Genomic DNA, 6,000 nt, shown 5'->3' on the forward strand with positions numbered 1-6,000 from the left:
TTACCTAATCACCACTAGGATTGGCTGAAGAAACTCTTTGAACTTATGCTCTAGCTGTAAGCAAAAGGGCAGAATGAGAGGTGAGCCGGCCTGCTGAGAGCTGCTGCTCTCTGCCAGGAGTGTGTGCACGCACTGAAACGGAATGTAGCCAACAACCTTGAGCAGGGGCTTCCCACATGTACCCATGACCCAGAATGACATTGAACATACTGTAGTAGAACGTATTTCTGAGGAGCTTCTATATCTCCTGAAATTCCCACTTCTACACAGCTACAACAGGTGCAAGACCATAGCCTTCTTTTACATCTGGCCACCTAATTCAGCATTCCCTTCAAAATATAAAAACAATGCCCTGCCCTTTCCCTCTTTTTGTTAATGTGAAGGATGCATAGTCCCTCTTTGCAGCTTGGAAGAACACACCTCTATACAGTATTAATAAAACAAAACAAAACAAAGCACCCCTTGGTTCTAAGCTTGCCACCAAAGATTTTCTCCAGAGCTCAGTATATGAGCTTCTCTGCCCAAATTGAAACTTTCATTTTTATGTACAGAATGGGTGTTGAAAGACACTGAATGCTTTTGAAAAACTTCTGCCCCATCTCCAAAGAATTATTGATGGTGTCTGAACAGCTAATGAATGCTTCCAGCTTCCAGGATATGTTTAAATTCTGAAAAAACTGGCCAAAATCCTAATAGTGACGCTGAGTAATATATTACAAATCGCTTAGCATAGCCTTATATGTCACTTTTCCAATGTACCATGTTGATTTCCCACAAGATAAACAAATGTGAAGGGAAAATGCATTCCCTCTTGACCTAAAAGTGGTTTCCTTCACAAAGACACACATGGGAGCTGCTTTAATGTGGCACTATTCCACACAGCTGTGGTACGTGTGACTAAGGCAATCCTAGGCTGCCTCTGTTATTAGACACAGTGAGGGAAACACCTCAGGCATCGTGAGATGCCAAACCATGAGAGGTGCAGAGAGTTGAGTTGTGTGTTCCAGGCAGCCTGTTCTGGGCCTTTCGAGTGCACTGAAGGGTAATGTTGCCAGGGCTGAATATGGTTTTTGTAGTCAGAATTGAATGGGTGCTATTTTGTCTTTTGCCTCAGGCAGCAAACATCTTCAGTCAACCAAGGGGGAGCCAGAGCATACATTGACTCCAATAATTTAGGCCAGGAGTTGGAATCATGTGTCCTGCCAGCTGTATATGAGCCTGAGGATGGTTTTACACCACTGGACCCCATCTGGACCTTTGGGAGGGCCTTTATTTTTTAGGGTCAAAAATGAGAAATTCTACATCTGGAACCTGCCCCCCGCCAGGAGCAGACATCTCCTCTAGAGCAAGGTCTGGAGGGACATACCTTGCTCTAGCAGAAAATCCTTTTAAAATATAAACAAAGCAACAGTAGTTGTTTCATAGTTTAGTGCAGAGATGCTGGTGTGAGCTCGGAGAGCCCAGAAAACTGGCCCACAAAGTTTGCCTACTCACAGTTTAGGCTCCGAGTCCATCTGCTGCAGAATTCTGGCAGGCAAAGTTCTCAGGGAATCCATTAGTACAATATGAAATAGTGCCTGGTTCCCAGTGTAGTGTTGTGGTTAGAGTAGCTGACTAAGACTCTAGAGAACAGAGCTTAAATCCCTACTTGGCCATGAAAACTCACTGGAGGGGGTGGAACTGGGAAAACCACTCCTTAAATATCTCACTTACCTTGAAAATCCTATCAGGGTTGCTATAAGTTGGTTCTGACTTGACAGCACAGAACACACACATATGAAGAAAATAATTCCCTTTCAATGTTTTAGTTCTAGGAACAGGAATGGAAAGGTATCCTTTTTCTGAATCTAGATGCTCCATTATGCCCTGACACTAATTAGCAGCTGGTGGAACTGCGCAGATAGAGTGGCCACGCTGGCTGTCAGAGTCTGGGGGCCGTCATCCAAAAAAGTAATTTTCTTAGAAAGCAATTTTTTTTTGGACTTGGCATTTACATTTCTGAACCTGAAAATTAACTTTTCTGGACTTCACTTCCACTGATTTGTTTAACCCTTTAAAAAGGCATTTCTCCCGCATTGCAAGACCTTGATGTTTTGAGCTGGGAAAATGCGGTTTCGGAAAAAATAAAACCCTGGTGGGGAGGCTAGATATCTGGAGCCACCCCACCACCCTCCCAACTCTTCTGCTGAGAAAGTAGCTCCTTGACGGTTCATGTGGCATCTCTTCTAGGGTGGCAGGTCTCCTCGCCCCAGTGTTGTTGGATGGCTCTCGAGGTAGGGGTTGTCCACTCATCCTGGCAGCTAACAATTGACCCACTTGCACACTGAGCTGAGAGGCAAAGGCTTGCAATCTTGCAGAACTGTTTGCAGGAGGCAGAGTTTGTAGGAAAAGCAACTCCTGCCCCTGCTGAATGATTTTCCTGACATCCGTTATCTCCTCGGCTTGTTAATTTCACAAAAGGTTTTAAGTGATTCGAAAAGATAATTCTTCACTCTTTCCAAGACTGCACAGTTTCTGTTTTCCCCACTGGGTTTTTGCCAGAGTTAAGACTCCGCTGCTGCTAGAGCTAAATCTTGTTCCGACTGTAATTGCATTTGGTCTGCCATCATCAGAAGTGCCAGGAGCTTAACTCTGACAGGCCACAACCTAATTGTGTTGCCGTTGCTTTTAGAGGAGTCCCTGCTTCTTGGAAGCCTCATTATTTGGGCCAGTATGTGGGAAATACCTGCTGCCTCATTGCGCCAAGTACCTTGAAGTCTGTTTCTTCTACAGACATGCACAGCTGGGGAAAAGTAATTATTGGTATTCACACTTTAAATTCTAATCTGCGCTTAGAAGTCAGGGACGGCAAGCCACCAGTCCACTCAATAAAAGTGTTCACTCCGCTGCGGACTGGTATTATTTTCCCTCAGTCTGACACAAGTGTGCAGAGGAGAAAGTCTTTTGTTGTTGAGAAATCAGTGGATTAAGACATAGATATGCCGAAGTGCTCTGAAGGATTGCCAGCCTGAAACTGTCTTACAGTGGTCATGTATCCAATTTTATGAAAAACATTTCTCTTTTAGAAGCATAGCTTGGAAAATTTACCTTTTTTACACTGCAGTTCTCAGAATCTCACTTAACTGGGGCTTATTTTTGGGGTAGGGCTTATATTACAATCATCTTGAGAAATCATACTAGTTTATTTTCAGGTTAGATTTATTTTCAGGGAAACAGCGTAGAATGCTTCAGTCACATAATGAGAAACAAAAAGCATAGGTCATTAAAGCTTATTGTTCAAAGCAATATAAACAGGAAAAAGAAATGCAGGATGGAGGACTTATGGGGAAAGAACCTTATGGATTGGTTTGAATGGAGCAAAATGGCACATTGGTTTGAACGGAGCAGCTTTTAGACCTGCTGTTTCCAAAGTCAAAATAGCCATGATAACATCCAGGCACCAGTGAGAGAGAAACAACAAAAATTACTATATCTAAGAGCAGTTTGGCAAAGTCCAATTGATGTTTGTGTGAAGTTTGCATAACCTGCTCTAGCTTAGGTGTGGCTACCTTGATGGCATGGTATGGCGCATTCTGGTTGCACAACTGGAGGTGCTCCCAGGCCCATGAGTGAGATAAGCCTCAGCACGTCATCAGTTAGTCACACCGGTTACATGAAGCTTACACGAACACCAGTAAGATTCTAGCCATCTTTTGGGATTACTGTGTAAGCCACCCTGATAACTTATTGAAGCTGTAAGCAAAATCTAGATATTCTACATAAATAGTGAAACAGGTAGCATGAAAACAGCCCTCTTTACTTTCTAATAAGCCAATCAGTCTTGAAGATAAATCTTGAACTTAGGAGCAACACCAATCCATAACGCTTTTAATTGCTTTTCAAAAGTAACCTTTGAAGTTCTGGGAGCGCAGAACAATCAGGATCATAGGGTAAATTAGGAGACAGGAATAAAGAGCAAGCTCAAAAATAAATACAGAATTCAAGAGTTTAAGAAGGTTTGTTGCTCACACAAGGAACCTAGTGGGACAGGACGGTTGGTGTGATGTCGCTGTTAAATTGCTGGATTCAGAATGGGAGAGCTTCATTCTAGCCCTAGTTGTTTCATGTGATGTTATCTGTACAGTCAAGAAGCAACTGTCATCTTTACACAAACAGCATTGTTACAGATCTGTTCTATCTTCTGCTCTTCTTGTTGTTATGTGCTACCAAGTCACCCTTGATTTGCAGTGACCCTGTCAATCAGAATCTCCAAAATGTCCCATCCTCAACAGCCTTGCTCTTATCTTTAAAACTCAAGGCTGTGGTTCCTTTTAGGGAGCAGATCCACCTCATGCTTGGTCTTCCTCTTTTTCCTGCTGCCCTCAACTTTCCCCAATATTATTATGAATCTTGCCTTCTCACAATATGCCCAAAATATGACAGCCTCAGTTTCTTTCTTTCCTTGTCTTTTTTTTTGCCTCCATTGATATTTCAGGCTTGATTTGCTCTAGGACCCACTTGTTTGTCTTTCTGGCAGACCAGGGTATCTACAAAGCTCTCCTCCAGCACCATATTTCAAAAAAAAAAAACCTTGTTTTCCTTCCCAGGTTCTGTCCTAATCTAACAGAAAACTGAAGCTGTCCTCTCTTTTCCACTTTCAGTTCCTCCTTGAAATGCCATCTTCCTGCTAGTACTAGTTTTTTTAAATCCACTTTGGAACTCAATACATATTGGTACCTATTTCTTTCAATGGTTTCAGACAAACAGTAATATATTCCAGTAGCTGAAGCCAGAGACTGCTTGTAATGTATAAAATGGCCTTTACTGAGGGTCTGTTACATTCCTGTATTGCTCACAGTGATCACATATTGCTGCTCAGTGTACCAGCCTCCTGGGTGTGATACTTTCTTCTTGTGCTGTCAGTGTGCTTGTTTTGTGATCTGGATTGTACTTGTCTCTTTCTCTGTCTTCCTTGGGGAGTCCCTGGCATCCTCCTGCCCCATGGCATTCTATGCTTCCAAACCATGCATGCCAAACCATTTTGTGACTTCCTCCTAAAGCGGTTCAGCAAACGTTCCATCAGCCTCAACAGTCATCGTATCGCATCTTTTGAAGTATTTGATACCTGCCACCAGAATGTTGATGCTAAAGCCCTATTGAGCTGCAGAAACCAATACCTTTGGGCTACACATTAATTGAGAATCAAAATAGGAGAACTATATGAATGAATTATTCTCCATATTTAATAGAATTAATTGCATGCCTATAGGAAGGATCTACCCTAGTCTTTTCACTTTTCTGGTATCATCCAGATACCTCAGACTAAAACTCTCATGATGCATAGTCAGCATGGCTGGGAATGTTATACAGTGGTGCCTCGCATAGCGATTGCTCTGTATAGCGATGAAATCGCTTTGCGAGGGACTTTTTGCCATCGCGAGAGCATTTGTTTTGTGATGGTCCCTATGGGGAAAAATTGCTTTGCGATGATCACGGGGAAGCGATCATCGCAAAGCCCCCATTTTCGCACAGCTGATCGGTGGTTTCAAAATGGCCACCGGAAAAACAAAATGGCCGCCCACTGTTTTGCCTCGCTTTAGAGGCACCGAAAATGGCTGCCCCTATGGAGGATCTTCGCTTGAAGGTTAGTTTTTAGCCCATAAGAATGCATTGAAGGGGTTTCAATGTGTTTCTATATGCTTTTTAAAATCGCTTAGCAGCGAGTTTTGCTGCACGGATTAACATCGCTAAGCGAGGCACCACTGTAATTGCTATGAGAAATAAAAGTATGTAACAGACAATTCTCTAGAGTGGGCTAGTGGGCATTAGCAATCTCTAGTCCCACTCACTAAAATAAGTTACTGTTCATCTGAAGCAGTCATCCCTCCTCCCAGAGACAAAAAGAATTGTCTACAAATGTAAACTTGTTGCAGACTTATTTCAACACATCTGGAGGGCATCAGGTTGGTGAAAGCTGGCCTTTATCATCAGTAAGCAATACTGGAGCTCTCCAGGTACCAT

Source organism: Pogona vitticeps, chromosome 1 (genome assembly GCF_051106095.1).
Source record: "Pogona vitticeps strain Pit_001003342236 chromosome 1, PviZW2.1, whole genome shotgun sequence".
Lineage (NCBI taxonomy): Eukaryota > Metazoa > Chordata > Lepidosauria > Squamata > Agamidae > Pogona > Pogona vitticeps.